At 41.2% G+C, this 27697-nt stretch overlaps 1 long non-coding RNA gene across 1 annotated transcript in view; it reads right to left on the bottom strand.

The window, feature by feature from the left end:
• LOC142014422 (uncharacterized) overlaps positions 1 to 27480 on the bottom strand; it is a 218949-nt gene extending 191469 nt beyond the window's left edge. The window contains exon 1 of the long non-coding RNA XR_012645935.1: positions 27376 to 27480. This is a non-coding gene — a long non-coding RNA (uncharacterized LOC142014422). The remainder of the gene's footprint in view (positions 1 to 27375) is intronic.
• Between the last annotated feature and the right edge of the window lie 217 nt (positions 27481 to 27697).

Raw genomic sequence — 27697 nt, 5'->3', positions numbered from 1 at the left:
TGACCATTAGGAATGAACTCATCCCAGAAATTGTTCATCTCAGTAAGTGTTGAGGAGAAGGTAGAGACATGCATTGCTGATGTACATGCTTCTGTCTGGGTAAACATACAATGCCATCCTCAAGTGCTTTTGATCTGGTACCATTTCTAAGCCCTAAAGTTGCTTTTTAAAGGAATTAGTGCAAATAACAAAATAAACTAAGAGGGGGCATAAAAAAAATTCACCTTATATGCAAACTGGGAAAGTGTGAGGATCTGTGAGTTATGGATATCCTGACTCTTTCATTCACATTGAATTCTTTAGGTAAACAGTAAACTGAGCTGAGGATTAATATTAATGATTTTCAGCTAAAGGAAGTGGAAAACATTACAGAAATGAACCTGATAAATGAGGTAGCTGCACTGCAATTTTTTTAAAAAAATCACTTCCCTCCACAAGCTCCAAGAAAAGCTGGAAAGACTTGCATTTTTCTGTATGTTCCTTACTTTATTTTTTCCTCTTGCTTTTCAAGTGTAAATATCTTAGCATGAATTTTATTGCCAAACAAAAATATTATTTCATGAATATTATATTGGAAATACATCTTCTACCTGTAATAGCATGTTATTTCCTTAAGGAATAAGAAGAGCTAGGTGTCCTTCTCACTCAAAAAGAAGAAAAGTCATATACTAACAATAGCTAAGACAGCACTACATGGGCCACTTCACTAAGACATAAGATAATACAGAAGGTAAAAAGTAAGAGTCTAGACACATTCAAAGTATTCAAGAAATTAAGAAGAAAATATTGGCCTTGAAGGAGCATCTAATATGGACATAAAATGACCAATGGAAAGTCTACCCTCACATAATGTATTTGCTTTTAGCAAAGATGGGCACAGTCTTCCAAAAATGGGTGCATCCCATTGTCTTTTACTTTCTTCTTTGATGCTGCAAGTATTGTACCTTCATTACTATACCATGAAAAGTATAATGGGCCTGACTTTTGATTGCCTTGAGTAATATGCAGGCCTAGTTTGTATGGTCAGCGCAACTATCTCCACTGTCTGTTCTACCCACTAAAGCCCATTCTTTTCTCCAGGTAAGTCCTACTTCTGTAGCTTAGGGGCCTCCAGGAATTGTTGTCAATGTTTTTGAAAGACCTGACCAGCAGGATGTTTCCCAACAGTGACCACTATTTATTTAAAACTTTTATACTGTGAGTGTAATAACTCATTTTTAAAATGCTGATTTCTCAGAAAATGAAGATTGAAGGGCTCTATTTCTCCACAGATCAGATACAGCCCATGCAGCACAGTGAAGACTTCTTTATATTGTTCCACTAACATATCTCATCCCTGGCCTAGAGGAACCAAGTGTTTAGACGGGAAGTTAGTCCAGTCTCTGTGGTGCACTTAGTCCCTATGGCTATTGAGTGTTTATTACATAGGAAGGGTGTTAGGACAGCAGTCATCACTTCTAACTGGATGAACAACCTCATTGTAAAAGTGTCACATAACAACTATTATGTAATCATGTTTCCATCACTGCTGACTGAGATGGAATTTGTACTGGTAAATTTGCCAGGAAAAGCCACTAGTAACTAAGGTAGCTGACTGGGGAATATGAGTTATTCTCCTGCAGAAAAACAAAAATTGGAGCATAGACCAGCTGAGAAACCCAACCTAGAGGAAAAACTAGGGACCTAAGGCACCTGAACTACAACTCCCATGAGTCACTGCAGCAACTTTTCAAATGGGGGTTATTTTTCCTTCATTTCAGCTGAAAGCAGACACGTGGGAAGTTTTATTTAGTCAAAAACCTATTATTCCTTTGGGAAAAATAAGTTTTGATGGAAAATTTTCAGCCAGCTCCAGGAATTAATGCACTGTAGATTATTTTGTCCAGTTTGAATTTTATATTTTATAAAATTTCTATAAATTTATGAGTGCACATAACTTCACTCCTTACTAAACAAAGTATGACCTAGACTGAAATCACAGATCAAAGTGCCTTTGAGCTTACGGAAGTTCTGATGTAAACTTTGTGCTCATATACCCATTGAGATAACCCGGGACTCCAAGGCTACGTCTACACGTGAAGCCTACATCGAAGTAGCTTATTTCGATGTAACGACATCGAAATAGGCTATTTCGATGAATAACGTCTACACGCCCTCCAGGGCTGGCAACGTCAATGTTCAACTTCGACGTTGCGTGGCACCACATCGAAATAGGCGCTGCGAGGGAACGTCTACACGCCAAAGTAGCACACATCGAAATAAGGGTGCCAGGCACAGCTGCAGACAGGGTCACAGGGCGGACTCAACAGCAAGCCGCTCCCTTAAAGGGCCCCTCCCAGACACAGTTGCACTAAACAACACAAAATACACTGAGCTGACAACTGGTTGCAGACCCTGTGCATGCAGCATGGATCCCCAGCTGCCGCAGCAGCAGCCAGAAGCCCTGAGCTAAGGGCTGCTGCCCACGGTGACCATAGAGCCCCGCAGGGGCTGGAGAGAGAGAGTCTCTCAACCCCTCAGCTGATGGTCGCCATGGCGGACCCCGCTATTTCGAAGTTGTGGGATGCGCAACGACTACACGGTCCCTACTTCGACGTTGAACGTCGAAGTAGGGCGCTATTCCTATCCCCTCATGGGGTTAGCGACTTCGACGTCTCGCCGCCTAACGTCGAAGTTAACTTCGAAATAGCGCCCGGCACGTGTAGCCGTGACGGGCGCTATTTCGAAGTTAGTGCCGCTACTTCGAAGTAGTGTGCACGTGTAGACACGTCTCAAATGTATATACAAGCTTCTGATGCAAACTTTTTGTTCATATACCCATTGAGATAACCCGGGACTCCAAATGTATATACATTTGGAGTCCCGGGTTATCTCAATGGGTATATGAACAAAAAGTTTGAATCAGAACTTCTGCAAGCTCAAAGGCACTCTGATCTGTGACTTCAGTCTAGTTCATGCTTTGTTTATTAAGGAGTGAAGTTATGTGCACTCATCAAGAGAACATACCCCCTACCTTGAATTAATATCTAATGTGCATCCTATTTACTAGGGTTAATATAAAACTAGACAAAACTATTTCAAAATATAACTATGCAAATTATTCTTTCCTACTGAGCTGTGGGAGGTTAGAATGAAATTCCTGTGCTCACAGTGAGCTCAGCTCACCAGCAGAAGGGAAAAAAATCACTGTTTCAAGGAGGGCCCCAAGCTTTGCACCTGCACCTCAGTTCTGCAATCCATCATTTACATTACGTTTGGAAATGGAGGATTAGGAAAATCTTGTGGCAAATTTACAATGAACTGTGAATGCTTCCTGCCCTGTCTTCCCTGCCTCAGCTCCAGCTGGACCCTTATAATTCAAAATCAGTTCTTTCCTGGCAAAATAACGTATTTCAACCTACAATCATTCTTTCTGGAGAATTGAAATAGTACTATGGAGAGAGTTGGATGATGAGTTCTGTAAATTCATTCTGATCCTATATTTAAAATCAATATTTACCTTGCCACTGAGAAATTTTAATCACTTCCCTTACTGCAGCAATGACTCTTTAGAGGTCATTCTAGACCTGAAAGGAAGAGGGAAAAAAATAAAAATACAGAATTCTGTGTAACCAAGACCTTTGCACCACACTAACACGTGTCGGAAGAAATAGTGTACTGCAAATATCCAAAGAGGTTACAAAGAAGCCACAGCCTTTTCAGGAAGCTTACTGAGTTTAAGGGAGAGCATAGTCTGTCTAAGTTCACTTCATGACTCCACAAACAAGACTATCCTCTGACTTACGGGAAGCAAAGATGATTTCTTTGTGGCATCTCAGAACTTTCCCCAAACTAATTTCCCAAAGTGGAACATTCCATACCACTTCCAAAGGTAGAGTAGGACAGAATTCAAATTTTCAGTATTGTTGTATTTTATCTTCGTAGATGCAAGTAACAAGAATCAACAATGACATTTCTTCATCAGTCCTGAAATTATTTTAGCTGATATCAGATTATGGGTAAAGGGCTACAGACATTGCAATGGACAGTGAAATCTATCATCACAGTTTCTAACATAATTAAAATACAAGGCTGGGAGTGGAGAACCTCTTTGGTCAAGTTTAGAAGCCTCTAAATAATACAGTTATGTATTTAGAACAGAGCTTGAAGGTATGACAGAAAAAAAATATCTTTGAAGGTTTCAGTTCCACTCTCCTTATTTCATTCAGGATTTCAAGCACAACTGCTGAGTGGCTACAGATATCTTTATTTCATGTTCTTAGGAGTTTTACAAGCAATGCAAAAAATATTTTCAGGAAAGAATTGCTGTTGTTTGCATAACACATGATTCCATTTAGTTACAAATACATCGTGCGAGGAAGCAATTACATTTTCCTTGAAAAATTGTGGTTTAATTTAAGGAAAAAAAGTCAGTAAAACTCAAAAGTTTAAAGATATATGAAACTCAAAACTAAAAACATTCTATGGGTTTTGCAAAGTCAAAGCACCATGATGTTCTCTGAATCCCTAGCAATTCATTATGCAACATTTGAACACAAGCCTTGTGAGTAAACCTTTTTGCAAAAGATTACAAGAAAATAACAGTAATGCTTAGCAACTTACATCATGTTTTGTATATTTAAAGAGCTCTATAAACAGACCAATAAACTTATGTTTTTTCCACGTACTCAGTTACGATCAATACTGAGTAGAAACCAGCAAAGGAAGAAAAGCTAATTCTGCAGAGGGGGCCCAAATCTGGTCATGTAAACAGTATCTCACTGTGTGTTCTATTAGTGCACATTCACAGAAAACTACGCATGCTAGTTGTTTTTCTTACATGTACATGTGACAGTTAGAAAAGTAAACATCAATATAGAGTTCAAATGAAAACTACTGAATCAGCTTCAGTGAGCACTAACTCTTAGTGGCACAAAAAAAAATCTATTTGTGCTCAGATCCCCTTACTCAGGGGAAAGCAATCTATGAAAGGAACAAGAAGTGCCACAAAGCTTTCCCTTGCAATTTTTCTTCAGTTTCACTCCCTCAAGGGGAAGGGGAAATCCACACGCCCACATAAAGCGATATTCAGTTCTCAAAGCCACTGGCTTTGAATTTCCACTCAGATCTAAAGGTGTGCAACACTAAAGGCCACATACTGCCACACTTTCTCCAAATTCTCCCTGACCCTTCCCAGCTTTCTGGCAGCATGGATCCAGCACAACTTCTAAATTGGCTGTTTTCCATAGTCCCCTCCTCAGGAAAGCCTCCACATTACTGAGAAGTGGAAACCACATGCTTTTCTGGGGATGACATGCAGAGAGTACCTGTCCTCACACATTATGGCTTCTGAAAACACCACTTCCAGATGATGGACAGTAACAGAAACTGCAAAGGTTCTACAGTGCCAGAAGAATGTCATATGAGTTTAGCAGCTATGTCAGCAGCAGCCAGTGGTGGAAGAAAGTTTGGTGCATTGGGTTGAGGGATGAAAATGTTGATGAAGAATGAGAATATAGTTTAAGGTACAATCTACAAAACCAGAACTTCAGCAAGCTTCTCAGTTCCCCCACTGCATTTGGAGCATAGTGACCAGATTGCCATTTAAGGATCAGTGGTTAAAGGCAATTTCTAAGGCCTTCTTGGATAGAAGAGGTGGGCAGAAGGCTATGTATCAGCATGTGCATATTTAGAAATATTTACCTTACCAATCACAGGTGATATCAGTGCTATTCAGTGCTATTCAGAAAATGTATTCTTCAGTTTGTCCATCCCAAGTACAGCAGCAGTCTTAAGTTTCATGGACTCTGCTTTAATTAACACTGCTGTACTCTGTAGATCCTACTAATATTATCCTTATTCGGAGGTAAATGAGGGGAGAAATCAGCCCCTTTGCTTTTATACAGTACTGAAAAAGCCCTTTTTGTGAAGACAGAGTATCTTTTACGAAACAGTATAAAGTCTAATGATGATCACAGATTTCCCCCCCTCCCCAATACTGTAGAAATGAGAAAGGTGTTGTTTTTCATGCTCATTCATCTTCATTTCAGTTAAGAATGCTTTAGAATGGCCAACTTTACAAAATTTTGTCAGGGGGTTGGTAAGGAGAGAATGAGAAAAGAAACAGAAATCAATCCAAGACCGCCAGAATGCATTAACAAGATCCAGAAAGAACAGGGTTTTGGTTAGACTTGTTTTGCAGGGTTTATTTGCAAGAGGCTCTCACTGGTTAAAGTAAAGAACCTTAACTCTTTGTAAATTCTTTCTTGCTAATTAGTAAGATATTTTCATACAGCAGCTTTAGCACTAGCAAATAAAGAGAGACTGGAAAGCTTCAGAAACACCTGAATTAAAGATTTTACAATTGTAAAGGCAAAATTTCTCCACTCTTGCTGGTTTGTGAGAAAATATTTATACTATTTAAACACAGAGAATTTGTATTTAACTTCTCTCTTTCCCCCCTTTCTCCCATCTTTTATTTTCTTTTTTTGTAAGACTTAATGGAAACGTAATATATGAACATTCCTTCCTGGCGACAGTAGTTATTGGGTCCAGGGAAGGTTAAAATGGTTTGCATAGATCCAAATCAACCCACATTCGTGAACTGAAGCTTTACAAGCTTTTACAAACTCCATGTTTTCATTTTCTTGGTCTTTTGCATTTCTTAATTTAGCTAAACCCAAAAGTGGTAGGAGTGCAACACAGCAAGGAAGGCTCCGTTAGTGGTGAGATGGACAGACGGACCTGGATCATAACACCTCTTCTCCTGTATTATTCATTTTCTGCTCATGAGGATTCATTATCACGTTGTCCTACCTTGGGGACTCATTCTACATTTCACATTTTAAACCCTGAGACTTTTTTTTTCCCACAAGTTGAAATCTGTTTAGTTATAAAAGGTTTTTATGATATTCTATTTTCCCATGAATATTGATAATTTTTAAGAAGTTTTCAGTTGTTTCATACTATCTCATTCCTTTTAAGTCTGTATATTAAACATTAATTTTATTCTTTGTTTTAAATTAACTGCATGCCTCTAGCACTAAGTCTGGCCACTTTATTTTGGTTCAGGCCTCAAGCAGTAGTCATACTGACAGAGGGATGAGTGGCAACAACAAGAAACAGAATTAAAAACAGAGCCAAGGCAGGGATAAGGCTTTTATCACACCAGTAATCCAAAGATTCAGGTGAAGGGCCAAACCACATGTCGGGTACAGTGTTCCCTGTAAGATGGGCACTTTTGCAGATACTCAGAAGAGATTCAGATTCCACCTAGCTGATTAGCAGAGCACCCACAACTAAGTTTTTGTTGTTTCTACTAGTGGGGCACATTCACACGTGCCTCCTCACATGATGGAAAAAATCCGCACATGGATGGCAAAGATTAGAGGGAACCTTAGTGCAGACTATGGGCAGGTCCAGAAAAACAATAAAACCCTGCTTACTCTAGTTCTGCCTCAGGTTTTCCTCACGGAGGTCTCAAGAATTTCTACCATACACCAGAATTTCAATTTCTGAGCACAGCATGAGGAGAGGGGATCACACGCCATACAGTGAGTCCCCAGGATATGATTTATCTCAGGGAAATCTCCCAGTCTTTCCACTCACTAAGTGGGCCTGGTTTGACAGGTAAGCTCTAAGCCTGCTTAACAAATCAGACCCCATGGCTGAGTTAGGCCTATCTTCCCCTGCAGCCAGAGTCCCAGAAGCATAGACCAGCCACAAGTTTTTCTTTAATTTCATTGTAGACATACCATAAAAAATGGACTAAGTGGAGGAATGTCAGAACATGTCCCCACAGCTAAATGCAGCATGGTGAGAGGCACAGATGCAGTAGCAATGACACCCCATGGTCCAACAAATCCTAGAGCTGTGAATACTAATACCTGGGCCCAGGCCACAGTAATGTGGTAGAAGCAGCAGTGATAGAGGTGAGCAACAGTGGAGGCATTGCTTGCCTAGTTCTATCACTTCTGGGATGGATGGTAACCTACTGAAACACATGCAGGGATCTGAGACTATGCTACTCCACACAGCGAGCCAGGAGTGGGGTACAGCATAGGGAAAGACAGTGGCATGTTAAAGGGACACTCGAACAAGGTGGTAAAGTGACCCAAAGCCCTATTGCCCTACAAGTTTCACTTACAGTTTGCACACTGGAGCCATTGCTGTAGTGAAGTGAATGCTCTATTCCATCTACCCTTTATAAAAGTTTTATTTGTTATACACTGGCTTGGTAATTCTGAGTGAGAAAGGTTTGTTTCTCAGATGGGCCCCAGCAGGAAACATGCTTTAAGTGTATAGGGATAACCTAAAGAAATTGAACTCCCTGGCTATGTCTACACTAGAGAGTTTCGTAGACAAAACTGGGGGGTTTTGACAAAACTCGCAGAACATCTACACACAGAATGTGGTTTGTTGATAGTTTCTGTTGACAAAAAAAAGCCTTGTAGATGCTCCAGGGGGTCCCTTTTGTTGACAGAGCAGATCAAAGATCGCTCCACTTTAATGTGTACACATGATCTGTCAGCAGAAGTTTTGTTGGAACATCTCTTCTGACAGTAACTTCTGTAGACATATGCTTCTAGTGTAGACATAGCCCTGTAGTCTAACAAAGAGAAGGTTTAGGAATGATTTGATCACAGTACATAAGTAGCACATGATGAACAAATATTGGATCACAGGCTCTTCAGAGAACAGTATAAAAAGATTCAATGGCTGGAAGTGGAAGCTAGACAAATTTAGACTGGAATAAAGCCTTTTACACACATGTATGTACACACATATACACACGTACAAAATTAACCACTGTAGCAATTTACCAAGGGTTGCCGCAGATCACTGGCAATTTTTAGGGAATTATTTGGGGGGATGTCCTATAGCCTCTATTACACAGGAAGTGATAAGAAGAATATGGTAATCCCATCTGGCCTTGGAGTCTATGAATCAATAACGTCAGGCTACAATTTCCATGACTATCAGCCAAACCCTATTGCTAGACTTCAGAGAACCTATGAAGCCTTCCCTTTGCTAATATCATTTTACTTTCCTATTTGAAGATAGTGCTTAATATGTAGGGCGAGGTTTACTGTCAAGAATTTTCAAGTCTGCAATTCATTTGCAACACAATACTATCTAGTTTTCTAGTACCAAAAGATATAGAAGTAAAACAATAGCTATTCAGAGTGGGTATTATTCCATATAGGAATACACAAAGTGAGGGCAACATTCTCTAGATTTATAAAGCTAAAAGGACAATTTCCAAATAAGCACGTATTAGTTATGTAAAAAAATAAGTATAAATCCTTCATATCTATATGGGACTCCCCGAATTCTCTTTATTACACCTTGGGATCTCAAGCAGATAAAGCTATACCATACCAAAGCCACAATTAAGGTTTCTGAGCCTTATCTCTATTTTGTGGATTTTATTTTGGTTCCTTTTGAATTCAAAGCCTTGAACACATGACAAGCTGCCATGAGTTGCCCTTTAATGAGTAATCCAGCAAAAGGTACAGTAAAACTCCAACCTATGCAGGGGTTGCATTCCTTACAACCCCTCAGTTGAGGGAAGCCCGGGGGTAGGGACCAGCCGTGCCCCTCCCCACGCTCCAGCCATTCATTTGTCCCAGCTGGGGGAAGCGGGCATCTGGAGCCCAGAATTTCAACAGTCAAGTTAATATGATTAACACGTATGTCAAACTCGAATAAAGCAGGGGTTTAGTGTATTGTATTTGGTAGAGGGCTAGAGTTTTAGCCCTATGAAACAGTGAGATGACACATCAGTGATCGTGAACAGTTTTATCTTGGGTAAATAATTAAAATAAATTTCTAACAGGTACATTTGGAAAATAGTATCTAGATGGTGCTGAATTAGCCTGACACTTGGCAATTATATAACTTTTGTAAAAAACAAAACAGAAGTCCTGTAGCACTCTGAAGACTAACAAAATAATTTATTAGGTGATGAGCTTCATGGGATGGACCCACTTCAGACCTGGAAATTCAAAGATCTGAAGAAGTGGCTCTGTCTCAACAAAGCTCATCATATAAGTTATTTTGTTAGTCTTTAAAATGCCACGGCTTTTTCTGTTTTGTGATGATACAGACTGTCACAGCTACGTCTCTGTGACTATAGCTTTCTATCAATGTTTTCCAGCCATTGATGTGGACACAGTGAGAAAATGAGGACAGCATGCATGGAATTAAGTGACAGACTGCAACTTTTATAAAACTTGAAATGCAAGTGCACATCTACTAATATAGTATGTGCCAGAAACGCCCTCCTGCAAATTACATTTGCCAAACTGGACAGTCTCTACATAAAAGACTAAATGGACATAACATCAGGACATCAGACATCAGGAACGGTAACATACAAAAACCTGTAGGAGAACACTTCAGTCTCTCTGGACACTCAGGCTATGTCTACACGAGCACACTACGTCGAAGTAGCCTATTTCGACACAAGAACACCGAAATAGGCCACTTTGATGTGTATCATCTACACATCCTCCAGGGCTGGTGCCATCAACGTTCAATGTCATAGTAGCGACGGAGAACATCGAAAGGAACCGCCCCAGAAGGAAATGCGGAGCGTCCACATACACAAGCTCTCCCTGTCGAAATAGGGGGCCAGCAAAGCCCCGAGCCACTCCCTTAAAGGGCCCTCCCAGACACACTTGCCCTGCACAGCACGACATCCACAGAGCCGACAACTGGTTGCAGACCCCGTGCACACAGCACGGATCCCCAGCTGCAGCAGCAGCAGCAGCCAGAATCCCTGGGCTAAGGACTGCTACACGTGGTGACCATAGAGCCTCGCAGGGACTGGACAGAGCGTCTCTCAACCCCTCAGCTGATGGCCGCCATGGAGGACCCTGCTATTTTGATGTAGAGGGACGTGGATCGTCTACGCATGCCCTACTTCGATGCTGAATGTCGAAGTAGGGTGCTATTCCCATCTTCGGATAGGAATAGCGATTTTGACGTCTCACTGCATAACGTCGATTTCAACATCGAAATAGCTCATGGCGTGTGAAGACACGATGCGTACTATTTTGACATTGTGCCAGCTACTTCAAAGTAGCTGGCTAGTGTAGACGCGCCCTCAGTAACAGATTTAAAAGTACAAGTCCTACAACAAAAAAACTTCAAAAGTAAACTCCAAAGAGAAACTACAGAGCTGCAATTCATTTGCAAATTTGACACCATCAACCAAGGATTGAACAGAGACTGGGAGTGGTTGGCCCATTACAAAAGTAGTTTCTCTGGTCTTGATGTTCACACCTTCACATTAGCTAGTGATAATGGGCCACATCCTCCCTGACTGAACTGACCTGATTTCTCCTCTCTTGATGTTCACAACTTCACATTAACTGCTGATAATGGGCCACATCTTCCATGGCTGAACAGACCTTGTCAACACTGGCCCTCCCTTTGACTGAGACTCCCTCTTTAAACCCTCTTCTGGAATCCCCCACTCATGCATCTGATGAAGCGGGTCTCTGCCCACGAAAGTTTATGCTCCAAAATATGTTAGTCTATAAAGTGCCACAGGACTTCTTGTTGTTTTTAAAGATTGAGGCTAACTTGACTATGCCTCTGATACTTGCCATCTATTTATGTGGGTGAGTGACATTTTATTAATCCTCACAGCACCACTGTGAGATATGATCTCCAATTCTGAAGACGAGAAATGGAAACAGAAATGGACTTCTCCAATGCCAGACAGGGACAGATGTCAAAATCAAAACTGGATAGAAGGAGCTCCTGGATCCCAGGCCTGTGATCGGACCACTGGGCTACTCTTCTTTGTGCACACATATTCGTAATGCACAAGCTGGCAGTATTACAGCATATTACAGGTGGTATAATATATTACAGTGTAGAGACCGAGCAATGTGCATACATGTGTTTTAGGCTTTTTTAACAAATTGACTTATGGAAATGTTGAAAGTTTCATGGAGACAAACTCACAGCTGAGTAAGTATGAAAGGTACAAGCCACCAGTTGGAAAGTCTTTTGGTGTTTAATAATTCCTGGCCTGAATGTACTTGGCTGGAGGTGCTGATCATATCTGAAAACAGAAAAGTCTCACATTGTAGGAGTATGCTCAGACAACTACTTTTGACTCCAAGCAGTGTATATAAATGATGGGGTAATACCAACTGAACTAATCAGTTACAGCCAACAAAGTGAACAGTTGAAGAGCCAGTGGGTGACATCAGCAAACAAATGTGCACAAACTGTGCCCTCTGGGCAGATTTGTTTTGCAGAGGGCTGTGCTCACTTTTCTGGTCCTCAACAGCAACTTTGTAGGGCTGGTTAAAAATGAGAGCACACACCATACTGCTCTTGTTTCTAATCCTAGAGGTGAACTAACACTAATGTAATGAAAGCCACCAGCTAACAATGGGGTCTTCTGCTCTGCTGCAGTGCTTAGTAGCATGGGAACTGCCTCTACCTCCCACTGAGTTGGCTACAATCTTACCTGTTATTTTGGCCTTAATGTAGTTGACTGATCTATCTTTGAGGTTGAACTCAAGCTTATTCGAGGACCACCCACATGCAGCTATTTCTGAATAGCTCTGTACATATGCTATGATGCAATGTAAAAATCATCATTCTTCATGCACCTTAGTTTTTCCAGATTACAGATTCCAACAATTTAAACACACACACACACACACAGAGCAAGAGAGAGAGAGAGCTGGAACCAGGGAGGTAAATATTTTGCAAGAAATGTTTCTTTCATTTTCTGTGCAGTAGGAATCATTACTGAGCAAGCATGACTCCCATCCTTATTTTTCCTCTTAGTACAGCGCTGGATTTAGAACAAATATGCGCCTTCTCTAGCCACAAAAATCCAACAAAAACAACTGACTCCTCAAGAGGATTTTGTTAGAGTGACTTAAAAATCAGGATTAACAGTAAAGCAGTGTGAAAAATTGGATCTGGAAAATCAGGAAACAGGACAGCCAATGTAAATTTGAGACCTCAAATCCTGTGCCTAGCGTACTGCACACATTTTCTGCCATTGATAGTTGCTGTGACACCTACTTGTTGGAAGTTACGAGTAGCAAGGACAGACTATTCATATCATTGGATGGTTCTGGTATTCTGCAGCCATGAAAGAGCCAGCACTGTTAGAAAATCTAGCTGGTTAATGGCGACATGCTATAGGGTAAGAGAAGAATAGAAGCTATACTGCAGTAGGTACTCATAGTCCCTCTATATTGTGGCTCACAACAAATGTTATCACAGATTCAGTTGTGAAGAAAATAATTTCTTACAATGTTTCCACTTTGATGAGCAGCAAAGTTTACCATGTTTGAAAGTATTGCCTTCAATGAAATAATGGATCACTATGAAAGGAACTGTTTTAAAAATGAAATTATTGCCCTGCTACATTTCATGTACTTGTTGAAATTAAGCTCCCCTCCCCACCAAAAAATGTGCTACAAATATCTTCCATGATGACTCTTCAAAACAAGTTTAAAGTTGATGAAGGGGGTTTATTACAGTTAGCTAGCTGTTTTGCACATGGCACAAGCTTTTTCTGAATCACGAGAATCTCATTTAAATTGTATTTTTACTTGACCGTCTATTATTTTGTTATTTCATTATGCTGCAAATTTTAAAGAAAATTTGTTATACAGGAGACTTCAGGATTTCTATGCACAATATCCAGTTTGGAGGCATTGTGGTAAACAATGCCTAGAAGCATCTGTGAGCGCCATTAGCTCTCTCCTGCCATAGTATTTGAAGTTCTTTGAACTGCTTGGCATATTTCAAAAAGTGAATAGTGGAATAAATTCATCATCCTGAGTCCACCTCCACTTATTTTAAAGCTGCTATATCTAGGATGAAAGTGTACATAGGCTCAAGCCTTTCCCAAAAACCAAAACCTTTCCTCTGGGTTCAACATCATTCAATGCAAATGGACTACTTGCCTTACCAGCAGGTATAGGCGGGAATCTTGAGAAACATGCAGAAATTTTCTAGTTAGATTTCATGGACCTTTGGATACTGACTCTTCCCCTCCTCATTCAAGGGAAAGGGTATATTCAACCACTTCCACTGCAGAATTCTCCCCTTCCCCTTAGAAAGGCATCACTGTCACATCAGTGAACAAAGAAGCTACAAATTTAAGCTTAGGGATATAACAATCACAGGGGCCCAGTCTGTATGCACTGGGGAGTCTGACGGTGTGTTTAAATCTTGTGCTACCGCAGTTATTCCCATAGATTCAGTGTCAGCCTTTTCTTCTGAATCAGAATGCTCCTTAGCTGCAAGATTACACTACTCAGATGATTCTCACTTCAGGGATAAAACAGTGCACGAAGAATCAAAGCATTTGAAGGAGTGTGACAAAAGGGAAAGGCAGGACTACTAGAAGTAGGATTGCCAGCTCTCTAACCACACAAGCCCACATACCCTTGCGTCACCCGCTGTCCCACCCCTTCTCTAAGGCCCTGACCCTGCTGTGCCCCATCTCTGAGGCCTCACCATGCTCACTCCATCTGTGTTCTGTCTGTTGATCATTCTCTCCTGCCCTCACTCACTTTCACCAGGCTGGAGAAGGGGTGTGGTTGAGGGGTGTGGGCACAGGGAGGGAATTTGTTGCAGGATAGTCTCAGAACTGGGGCAGGGGTTTGAGGTACTAGAGATGTGAGACATTCAGGCTCCAGCTAGGCTACACTTACCTTAGGAAGCTCCTGATGAATGATGTAGCTCCTGGGGAGGGGACAAGAAGATACTGAATGCTGCCCGCACCCATAATCACAGCCCCTACAGCTCTCATTGGCTACAGTTCCCAACCAATAGGAGATGCTGAGTTGGTGCTCAGAGTGGGGACAGCATGCGGAAACCTCCTGCTGCTCCCCAGGCCACAGGGATGTGCCGGATGCTTCCGGGAGCTGAGAAGGATCAGGGCAATCATGGAGCCTGCCTTCACTCCATCACCAGACTTTTAGAGGTTTAAAAACTCCCAGTTTGGCTTCAGTATCTTCTGGCAGTTACAGCTGGATTGCTGGTGAAGCACTAGGGAATGGCAACCCTAACTGGAAGGTATACACTCCCTAGTATGTCAGGATTATGACAGACCAGAGGAACTCAGCAGGACTACAGAGTATACCTAGATTTGTTACTCCTTTACCACCCTTTTTCAGTCCATTGGACCTCACCCTGTCATAATCAAGCTAACTTATAACCTAATTGTTGGCATTATAACCTATATAACCTAACTTGTAACCTAATTGTTGGCTGGATAACCGTACTCAGAGAGTAGTTCTTCATGGTTCTCAATCCTGCTGGAAAAGTATAACAAGTGGGGTTCTGCAAGGATCTGTTTTAGGACCAGTTCTGCTCAATATCTTCATCAAAGATTTAGATATTGGCATAGAAAGTATGCTTATTATGTTTGCAGACGACATCAAGCTGGGAGGGGTTGCAATTGCTTTGGCGGGTAGAGTCATAATTCAAAATGATCTGGATAAATTGGAGAAATGGTCTGAGGTAAACAGGATGAAGTTTAAGAAGGACAAATGCAAAGTGCTCCACTTGGGAAGGAACAATCAGTTTCACACATACAGAATGGGGAGAGACTGTCTAGGAATGACTACAGCAGAAAGAGATCTAAGGGTTATAGTGGACCACAAGCTAAATATGAGTCAACAGTGTGATGCTGTTGCAAAAAACCAGTCATGATTCTGGGCTACATTAATAAGTGTGTTGTGGACAAGACACGAGAAGTCATTCTTCTGCTCTACGCTGTGCTGGTTAGGCCTCAGCTGGAGTATTGTGTCCAGTTCTGGGCACTGCAGCTCAAGAAAGATGTGGAGAAATTAGAGAGGGTCCAGAAAAGAGCGATGAGAATGATGAAAGGTCTAGAGAATGTGACCGATGAAGGAAGGCTGAAAGAACGGGCTTGTTTAGTTTGGAAAAGAGGAGATTGAGGGGTGACATGATAGCGGTTTTCAGGTCTTTAAAAGGGTGTCATAAGGAGGAGGAGAAAACTTGTTCTTTTTGGCCTCTGAGGATAGGCAATGGACTTAAACTGCAGCAAGGGAGGTTTAGGTTGGACATTAGGAAAAAGTTCCTAACTGTCAGGGTGGTCAAACAGTGGAATAAATTGTCAAGGGTGGTTGTGGAATCCCCATCGCTGGAGATATTTAAGAACAGGTTAGATAGATGTCTATCAGGGATGGTTTAGACAGTACTTGGTCCTGCCATTGGGCCAGGGGGCTGGACTCGATGGCCTCTTGAGGTCCCTTCCAGTCAGTATTCTATGATTCTATGATTACTTCTGAAGCTTCATTTTGATTATGTCTTTCCAAGGTGCATAAAAAGCTAGTACAACATTTTATCAATGCCAGATTTGACGTGGATTCAACAGTAAAAGCTCCGTTATCCAGCACCCAGCTAACCAGCACATTTGGTTAACCAGCATGCCTCAGGCCAGCTGACTGGATGGTGCCAACTGCCCGGGGCCAGTTACCTGGCTGGAGCAGCTGCCACAGCCACCCCACACAGCGGAGCAAGGGCGGGGAGGGTCAGCTCCATGGCTGCAGAAGGGGTAGGACCTCAGTTGGAAAGGGTGGGGACAGGGCAGCCAGCCCCCAACACCACCCAAACTACAGTGCTGTGCCCCATTCCCCCACCCAGACCTCAGAGCCGTGCACAGCACACAACTCTCTGGCCATGATTCCAAGGGGGCCAGGGCCCTGGCCCCATAGAATTGCCAAGCTCTGAAGCAATTGCCCCTTTGTCTCCTGCCCCTATCAGCAGGCTCAATCCTATTTATGGAACAATGAACCAACTTTAAAGGGAAAAAAATTGCTTGTAATTATCCTAAATAGCAGGGCTGTGGCCACACTACCCCTCACTTTCACAGGGGGCATGTTAATGAGGCACTTCTGAAGATGCTAATGAGGTGCTGGCAAGAATATGCAGTGCCTCATTAGCATAATAGTAGCCACATGTGATTCAAAAGTGCCGCTTTTGGAAAGCACACCGCCCATGTAGACAGAGGCCTTTCAAAAGGACTCCCACCCCGACTTAGAAAGCCCCTTCTTCCTATTTGCTTTTAGGAAGAAGGGGCTTTTGAAATCATGGGGGGTCATTTTGAAAGGCCTCTGGCTATACAGGTGGCATGTTTTCCCAAAACGGCACTTTCAAATTGCACACAGTCGCCATTATGCTAATTGAGTGCTGCATTTTCATGGAAGCACCTCATTAGCATCTTCTGAACTGCCTCATTAACATGCCTCTTCCAAAAGGGAGGGGTAGTGTGGCCACAGCCCAGAGCTTTACATGATGCTCAAACCAACGCCAACAGCTTTTAAAACACGAGTCCCCCAATTATGCCTCCCCATTGATGACTAATTCACCTTTTCTATACCCCAGAAAGTTCAATATTGCAAAGCCATTTAACCAATTCTTGTCTTCCAGTTCTATGCCTTCCCTAACCTATTTGTCCCATTGAAGTTTTCAAGGGAATATACTATCGCCTGTAAGCCAACAATTTTCCAGCTAGTCCTCATTTTCTTATTCAATTCTATCTGAAATTCAAACCATAACTTTAAATTAAAAAAACAAAAAGAAATCTGTTATCATGTTGTGATTGTACAGAAAAAGATAGACCATAATGGAAAAAATCACAGTTATATAACAATCCTGCACTACTGCCTGTAATGATGTCCATTTCATGCATTAAAAACTGTTTTCTCCAATATTTTTAAATTGACTGTATATATAACTCCAAAAGAAAAGATTTCATTGCCTTAAAAATTGAAACCATGTGCAACCCCACTTAAGCAGATTGCAACAAATCTGGTCCATTTCTCAAACATTTTAATAAGGTTTCCCTGAAGATGTTGTATCACTTCCAAAGAGCTGCAGTTGAGAATATGGCTAGAACCTGTGCAAATCAATCTTGGAGCTCTTTTCCCTGGCTACAAGTTTTACCAAGTGGATAAAATAAAGATGACTAATACACGTACATTTAAAATGTACAGCTCTGTACAGAAAAATAAGTTACCTGATGAGATAAACTTTCCTTTATTTCAAACCATGATTTTACTAACGCAATTGTAATGGAAAGCTGTGTCTTCATGTTTCCATGGTTCAGCTGCTGCAACAGCAGTAACAAAATTGAATGTGAAATGCCAAATTGAAATTCATATAATGGAATTTGAAAAATGCCTATGAGGTCATCCAGTCTATCTCCAGCCAGTATAGGGTAAGAAAGGACAGAAAGAAAGAAAAAAAGAAACTGAGCTTGGAGAGTTTTTCTGTGCTTTTAGTGGAAAGTAAAGTTTCTCGTTTTAATCACAATGCATTTGTAAGGATGTCTGTGTGCGTTGCCACATCTATTTTCACAAGAAATGAATTATCCTCTTTCATCAATTCACATAATTTCTTAAATTGTAACGTTGTTCGCTCTATTTGATAATGAAGTTACATTTTTATTATGGTCATGGTGCAAAATTGAGAACAAACTATAGTTCAGCAGAACTAAATAACCTTTGGGATGTTAAACTTTTAACTCTAGGTAATCTATTAATATCTACCCCAATAGCGAGCAAATGTCACTATCATCTAATGACTGCTCAGTGCTTTCAGTTAAATTAGTTATGGATCTTAGGCCAGCTCAATTAGAGATGTGTCCACTCCAAACAACATTTCCAAGACAGCTACTAATTGTCATCCTTCTTGGTGGTCTCAGAAGAGTTGCACAGACCTAAAAATTAAACTACATTCTCATAACAGAAATCAAGTTTCAGGAGCATTGGCAAAAGCATGAAGAGAAGCTTTCGTTGCCTTTGCTCTATGGATAAGCTGTCTGCAAAGCTTCTAGTCCAGCAGAAGTGTGCTGCAAGTATTTCTGGTCTCTATTTTGGGCAAGGGAGGGGACAGATGGTGTCATTACATCATGATGAGGATGACACTTTTTCAATTCCATTAGTTAGGGCAGCCATCCATCCTGTTTTTGGTAGGATGGTCCCATATCGTCCCATATTTGGGACACCAAAAAGGCGTCCCTTCTTATTTTAGAAAAGGGACTAATTTTCCTGTATTTTCTGCCAGCAACTGCTGGCTGGAGAGCAGGGAGCCCACGGGTTAGCCTATTTTCCCTTTCCCAGGGGCTCAGGGAAGCGGGGAGAGTGTGAGTGGCTGCCCCATCCCTCATGCTTCCCAGGGGCTTGGGGAAGGTGGGGGGGCGGAATGCCATGGCTGCCCCATCAGTGCTGCTTCCTTGGGGCTTGGGGAAGTAGCGGGAAATGCTGCAGCTGCCCCATCCCTGCCACTGAGGCTCAGGGAAGGCGGGGGAGAAGCGTTGTGGCTACCCCGTCCCTCCCACTTCCTCAGGGCTCCCAGGAGTGCTGGGGGCTGCCGTGGCCCAGGGCTTGGAGAGGGCTGGTGGCTGCTGCCTCCTTTCTGGATCCCCGGGGCTTGAAGGAGCCGCACTTCTCCTCACATCTGGGAGATATGGTCACCCTACCATTAGCATTTCAGGACGATATTAAACAGCAGCTACTAAAGTTAAACATTTTTAAATCACCAAGCCCAGCTAACTTGGATCAAGAGTTTTAAAAGAGCTGACAGGTGAACTCTCTGGACCTTAATGTTGGTTTTTCAATGTTTTGGAATATTGTCAAAGTTCCAGAAGAACGGCAATGCTGTGCCAATAGTTTAAAAAGATAAAAATGATGATCTGGATAATTACAGGCCTGTCAGTCTGACAGCAAACCTAGGCAAGATAACAGAAGAGAAAATATAGAACTCTATTGATAAAGAATTACAGGATGGAAATATAGTTAAGGCCAACATAGTTAGCCATTTAAAACAACAAACATGTAGAGCTGGAAGGGAAGTAAATTTTTACGTTCTTTTTATTTAATATACAGTAGGACTCACTACTGAGTAGGCTTTGCTCCATCATTTTTCCTCTTAACATGTCTGCCGGATTAAAAACAAAAATGCAACTTCTCTAATCATAACAACCCAACTTTGCTGAATTCAATAGAGCAACAGGATAATCTTGGGCCATTGTTTTAATCCTATTTTTACTGGCATTATTGCAGCTGCTCTTCCATTATTATTACTTATTGCTTATATTGCCCCGAAAATGTGCATGGTACTTTCCAGACTGAAAAGGATACAGTCCCAAGTCCCAAAGAATGTATAATGTGTGTTAGGACAAGAATAGTGGGATAATATGACGGAACTGAAAAGCGTTGAAATAGGATGAGGATGTCATCATGCCATCTCCTGGGGAAGTAAGTAAATGTTTCTCTCAACTGTAATACAGAAACTTTTTGTTTGCTGGATTTTTTTTCTGCTACTGTCCGTTAATTAATAATGTAATCAACCATACAGATGACTTTACTGAACAGAAAATTGTGTTCATTGCACTCTCAGTGCAGTTTTAAGGTGAGGAATCAAACACTCAAATCAATAAATACAGCAAGGAAGTTAAAAATGCCACAATGTCTATCCTTTTGTGCTTATGTTTTAATATATGCTCATTTACATTGTTATAAATTATTTCTCAAGTGATACAAACTATAATATACTGCAACCCTAAATATAAGACACAAGAAGTCATTCTTCTGCTCCACTCTGTGCTGATTAGGCCTCAACAGGAGTATTGTGTCTAGTTCCAGGAACCTCATTTCAAGAAATGTGTGGAGAAATTGGAGCAGGCCCAGGGAAGAGCAACAAGAACGATTAAAGGTCTAGAGAACATGATCTATGAGGGAAGACTGAAAGAACGGGGCTTGCTTAGTTTAGAAAAGAGAAGACTAAGAGCGGACATGGAGGAGGGAGAAAAATTGTTCTCTTTGACCTCTGAGGATAGAACAAGAAACAATGGGCTTAAACTGAAGCAAAGGAGGCTTTGGTTGGACATTAGGAAAAACTTCCTAACTGTCAGGGTGGTTAAACACTGAAATAAATTGCCTCAGGAGGTTGTGGAATCTTCACCACTGGAGATGTTTCAGAGCAGGTTAGATAGACACCTATCAGTGTTTGTCTAGATGGTGTTTGGTCCTGCCTTGAGGACTCGATGACCTCTCAAGATCTCTTCCAGTTCTAGTGTTCTATGAATCTGTAATCAGAGAATCTGTAAGTAACAATCAGTCCTGTAGCACCTTAGAAACTAAGCAATGCATTGGGTGATGAGCTCATAAATAAATGTGTTAGTCTCTCATGCTACAGAACAGCTTGTTATCTGTGAAGCTACAGGCTAACAATGCTACTGCTCTGAGAATCTGTAAGCTTCAGTAAAATCTGCAGACTTGTATTTTACACCATTGTCTGAAAGTTATGCGACAGATTTTTAGAGGGTAGAAATCTCTGCAGCTCCAGTAAAGTCCATGAATCTTCAATGATTTATTCCCATCCAATTAACTCATTAAGTGGTCAGACTATAGCATCAGAGTTACATCCAGTAAACAGCAGCCAAATGGCTGTCTAGTTTGTCCTGTCCTACTTTTCTTAAGGATAAATCCTGATGCATATCTAAAAGCTTTATAACGAACAAAAAAGAAGTTGCTCACTGATGTATGAGGAAAGGATTCTCTAGCATTCTGTTAAGTGTGAGAATGGGAACCTAGATGGTGCAGCTGAGGATGTACCCTGACCCCAAATTTAGCACCAAACTCATCACTGGCTTAAAATAATGTTCATGAAAAATTCTTAGGCTGAAATCCTGGCTCCCAGTTATGTCAATATTGAAGCTCCCATTCACATCAGTGGAGAGAGAATTTCAGTCCATTTCTAGGTTATCTGAAAATTCCCTTCTCCATGTCTGTACACATTTTTGTAAAGAAAAGGAGTGCTAGAAGATAATGCTATTAAAATTATCTGAGTCCTATCTATACTGTAAGTTCCATTGCTGAAGTTCACTAATGTACACTAGGCTAGGAGGAGTTAGTGGCAGAACCAGAATAATTGAAATTGGTAAGTTTGTGGTTTTTACTTTTGTGCTTAGACCACTATGTTTTAGTGGTTCTGATTATTATCTATTTACTTCTCCACCTGTAGCAATTCAAAAGCTATGCATCACGTTTTTAAAAAAGGTTAATAAACAGTGCATGAAGAGGAGTAGTTTATAAACACCAAGCCCTCTGCAAGCCTTTCAGGCAAACAAGATTCACATCTAGTATTTCTAGCTCTACCCAACTGGAACTCATTTGCCAAAGTTTGAATTTCAGGCAAGCAGCTCACTGAATCTGAAAGGAAAAACACCATACACACAGGACACCTATTTCAACAAAACGTGAGGCTTAATTTTGTCAGCGGTATCAATCAGCTGAAGCGATCCAAATATCTTATCTACAGCATATAGGTTGATCTGTGGTTATGGGATAAAAATGTTAGTGAGATTTTCCAGATGTTGCAGTGCTGCCTCAGAGCCTCACCATACAAACACTCTGGCTGAGAGGCTGCCAGCCCCTTTCTCACTCGCTCATTCTCAATCCATTCCTGTTTTCATGAGGTCTGCCCTCTGGCTTCACTCTTTTATTTTTTTCCAGCACTTTTTGTCAATCCAAAATATGTAGACACTAAGTTAAATCACTCATTTTGTTTTTGCGGCAACAAGTTCAGAATCCTTGCCGAAAAAATGTTCTTGGCCTTGAGCACGGCAGGCTGTGAGATATCTCCATCTGTTTTAAATATGCCACAAATTGTAGAATGGAAACCACTGAACTCAGCCGGTAGCCAATTTGCTGAATAAACCTATGTTAAAAAATAAAATAGAAGGGAGATTCAACTGCAGGCTGTTTTTCATATTTTTATGTCATTTAGTTTTATAGGAATTCGGCCCTTTTATGGAAGGAATGTAAATGTGTTGTTACTTAGGCCTGGTCTACACTGGGAAATTAGGTTGTTATAAATATACCACTCAAGTGATGTTTGAAAAAATCCATACCCCAGACTGACAGTTAAACAGAGGTACCCATCCCTCATTCTCCCCTCAACCTACCAACCACCATTTTGGATTTGTGAGTTGGTATAACAGAATTGGGATAGAAAAATAATGTTCTAGGTCAGAGGGCCTCTGTGGTAGGTACTGTCTCTTTTTCAACCTGTGCAAGACCTAGCATAACAGGACCCTGATCATTTAATGGACGGTAATGAAATAAGAATTCACGGTCTGATTTCTTTTGAATTCTACTATTGCTCAGAAAAGTGATTTGCTAGGAGATCTTGGGCAAGTTACTATCTTCTCTTGAGGCATCTCTTGCTCTTCCCACCCTGTTCTGTTTCTTTGCACTATAAACTCTTGAGGGCAGGGATTGTCTCTTACTATGCAGGCATATAGTACAGTTGAGACCTACAGACACTAATATATATTAATAAATCCTTAATCTGGTATCCATATGTATTACCCAGAGGCACTGAGACCTCATCTGGGGTGAGTGAAGTCTTTGTTCTACACCCTCTATGAGAGCCAGCTGGCCTTTACCTCATGTGGTAGAGTGCAGGGCTTTAAGCCCTCTGCTTGCAGGTTCTATCCCTGGGGCTGGCAACCCTGGTATGTTGGCATTACACATATAATTCAGTTTGGCTATGGAGGGTTTGCCTTAAGGGTGGCATCCCAGGAAAAAATAATCCCCACATACAAATGTGATGGGGAGTAATACATACAAAAGGATGGGGAGTAATTTAGATATAACTGCTCAAAAGAGAGGTCTTGGAGTCATTGTGGGACAGTTCTCTGAAAATATCCATTCAATGTGCTGCAGCAGTCAAAAAAGTATATAGAATGCCAGGAATCATTAAAAAGGAATAGCAAGTAAGACTGAAAATATTTTATTGCCGCTATATAAATACATGGCATGCCCACATCTTGAATATTGCATACAGATGTGGTCACCTCATCTCAAAAAGAGATATGTTGGCACTGGAAACGGTTCATATAATGGCAACAAAATGATTAAGGGTTTGGAAAGGGTGCCATATGAAGAAAGATTAAAAAGACTGGGACCTTTCAGCTTACAAAAAAGGAGACTAAGGGTGGATATGATAGAGGTATATAAAATCATGACTGGTGTGGAAAAAGTGAATAAGGAAAAGTTGTTCCCGTAACAAAAGAACTAGGAGTCACCAAATGAAATTGATGAATAGCAGGTTTAAAACTAACAAAAGGAAGTTTTTATTCACACAGCACATAGTAGGCCTGTACAACTCCTTGCCCAAGGGGGTTGTGAAGACCAAGGCTTTAACAGGGTTCAGAAAAGAACTAGATAAATTCATGGAGGCTAGGTCCATCAATGGATATTAGCCAGGATGGGTCGGAATGGTGCCCTTAGCTTCTTTTTGTCAGAAGTTGGAAACGGGTGTCTGGAAAGGGATTGCTTTAGTGCTTATCTGTTCTGTTCACTCCCTCTGGCATCAAGCATTGGCCTCTGTTCGAAGACAAGACACTGAGCTAGATAGACCTTTGGTCTGACCCAGTATGGCTATTCCTATGTTCTTAAAATATAATCCTATATACTTGCCTGTGCATTATACCTCAAAAGCAAGTAGCTGAAAGATGATAGAGGGAATAATGAAGTATTTTTCTACCTCTTTGGGGTAAACTTATCTAAACACAAAGAGATCAAGGAACTTGTTCAAAGTGCATAGTAACTGTATTAGACTTCAGACTTTGTCTGGCTCTCATCCCAGTGCTGTAGCCACCATACTGTAACTGAATAATAACAATCAAATTTTGATACAAGTACATGAAACAAGTTATTCAGATCATTTTCAAACTTACCACAAAATTACTTCCCTTGGCCAAGGTGTGTTGCAAGACTTGGGTCATATTCCCCAATGCACTGGGTTTTATGCTATATTAACATACCCCTTGATTCTGGAGCCCTCTTGGTCCTAGTTGCAGTGTAATTGTTGTGAATTGGGACTGGCTTTCTAGCTAGATAGAGAGCTCCATGTAGTCTGTTTAGTTGGTTTTCCAGAACCAAAGATGCAAAGCTTTCTAATTAGGGAAGGATTTGTCCCTCAATATAGTAACATATCTTGGCTCCTGTCGTTTGAAGCGGCTCTTGTGTGAGTGTAGAACACAAGGGCCCAACTACAGCATATGTTTGATATCAAGGTTTAAAAATCCCCTGACTTCCAATTGCAGTAGACCCATGGGTTGGGATTTACACCTCCATAGCTTCCCTATCCCAAGCAGCTGCACTTTTACCCTGAGACCTTAGTGGCTGTTTTTAGCAACATCCCCTAGCAATGCTGGTCCTGGGGTTATCCTCAGGGAAATTCCATATCTCAGTACCAAGAAAGTTTTAATGTGGGGAAAGGCCTCTCTGTCTCCCTTCTCCTCTTGAAATTGGCAGCAAAGTTAAGATAGTGTTTCCACACACACCAATAGGTTTATTTTTGGCATCTCTCGCCTTCTTTATCATTATTTACAGAACAGTACACAATAACCCAGAGTCAATATTTTTATTGCCACCATAATTAGTATTTCTCAAAACCACCAAATAGTCTTCCAAATCATTTTTAACTGCATTGTCATTTTCATTTCCTCACTTAGGGCTGCTCCTCTGTAGCTATCATCTCCTTCAGTTGTCACTGAAATAAATCAGGGCTTCTATTTTGCAAAGTCCAATAGCTCTGGCAGTTTGATCTGGATCATGGTTGAACCCAGCGTGTTTACTCATGTGTCCTTCTGAGGAGCACTGGATTTTGTAGATTGAATTGGGGCTTTGCAAAAGCGGGAGTGTTCATATCCATTAGCACTATATTAAAATAAAGGCAACTCAGAACCAAATCCTGGTTTGTTTGCCACAGGGCAGGGTGAGAGTTTCTATTCCCATCTACCTCCAGGCAGGGGAGGAGCTAGAAGCCCAGAGTCTGCATATCCTGATCACATAGTGTAGGGAAATTGCAGGCCCAGGGTAAGAGCAGGGCAAGATTCCCCTTATCTAGGCCTACCTATCTCATAGAACTGGAAGGGACCTTGAGAGGTCATCCAGTACAGTCCCCTGCACTCACAGCAAGCACAACCTATATCACCATCCTTGTCAATTTTTTTTTCTTTGCTTCAGACCCCTAAATGGCCCCTCAAGGGCTGAACTTACAACCCTGGTTTTGTAAGGCCAATACCCAAAGCACTGGAAGGTAAGTGTACCCAAGCTCTAGTTTTATACCCTATTCAGTCTTTGGTGTCTTCCCAGTGCAAGGTTACCAGACAATGCAAATTGTGATATGAACACCTACTCTACTACAGACTGGACCAACACCACAAATAAACCACTTGCTTCTGTCTGGATTCTGAGGATAAAGTTGAAGGCTATAATATTCCATTATCAACTCACTGAGCCATCCAGTCTCTTTTCCCATACTTAATCATATTGATGATCACACTGCTTCACTACACTGCTTCATAAGAGAAAATACACTTGGTACAGTGCCAAACCTCTCTGCAAGCAAAAACAGTGTTACTTCAGTTTTCCCTCTGGGGTTTGGTTTGGTTTTGGTGTGGGGAGACTGTCTGTGGACTCTTCCATGGATTTCCAAGCCCAAAAATAAAACAAACAATCATCATTTGTATTCCCCTTTCCCCAGGGACATCTTCCAGTAACATTTTTTCATAAAGCCTAAACGGAGTAAACCAAAGGCAACAACTGCATAACTAGGCATACAGCCCTGCAGGTAAAACTGCAACTCACACCCAGCAGCCTCTCGTATGCTGCCTCCCAGACAATCTTATATTTCCCTTGCTCCCTCTAGCAGGTCAGAGTTAATTGGCTTCTGTGTTCCCTTTAAGGTTCTGAGCCAGGCAGAACTTTTGAATCTGTCATGTCTCCTTTTTTTTGTTATGTATGTACAGTACAGTGAAAAGCACAAGGAGGCCCTAGTCCCTGAGTATGGCTTTAGGCAATTCTGATATACAAATAAATAAATAGTCATACTATATCTGAATACCAGAGTAATAATTCAGAGGATCAGGCCCATCACACTACACGAGCCCCTAAATAGTCTTCACACCAGTGTCTGTGGCCTAGATATGATAGTGATTGACACCCTATAAACACTTAAGACTGACCCTTTCCTTTACTATCATTTAAAATCTCAGCCCATTCCCAGCAAAGCAGTTACATGTGTTTCACTGAATGTGCCTCAGGACAAATAAAAAGCTTTAAAAATATCTTGCATATGTTAGCTGGGAGGAGAGAGGGTCACATTTTTTGTTAATTTTTAACAAGCATATAAAATTACAATTAAGTTTTCTCTTCAGTGGGACATATTCAATTAATAAGAATTAACAGAGCAAAATTGCACGGTCCTGGAGTTAACGTCATGAAAGTAGTATAATTATTCATTAGTCAAATATTTCTAACCCAAGCAGTGAAGCTGGACGGTCTATCTAACCTTTATTTCACTGAAATGGCATTCTTCTGAATTCATAGTTTCCTCTGCATGTCCTGGTATCAATACCACATTGTGCCCCTCCTTGCAGCAGCCTCTACCCTTCAGAACAAGCCTGAAATTGCTAATTACTTCTGCCCACAATGGGCTTTAAAGCTAACCGCTAATCGCTCAGCAATTCAAGGTCATCCTAATCTCATTACCTTTCCTTCGCCAACATTTTTTCAGCGAGACATCTGCATTAAAAACGGAACAGATCCCTGTCACCACACAGCTGAGATACAGATACCATTTAAGTGTTCTAACATTCCACTCAGAGCTGGGC

Source organism: Carettochelys insculpta, chromosome 6 (genome assembly GCF_033958435.1).
Source record: "Carettochelys insculpta isolate YL-2023 chromosome 6, ASM3395843v1, whole genome shotgun sequence".
NCBI classification, from domain to species: Eukaryota; Metazoa; Chordata; order Testudines; family Carettochelyidae; genus Carettochelys; species Carettochelys insculpta.
Note: the sequence above shows the minus strand (reverse complement) of the source record. Positions and strands in the feature narration are given on the sequence as shown.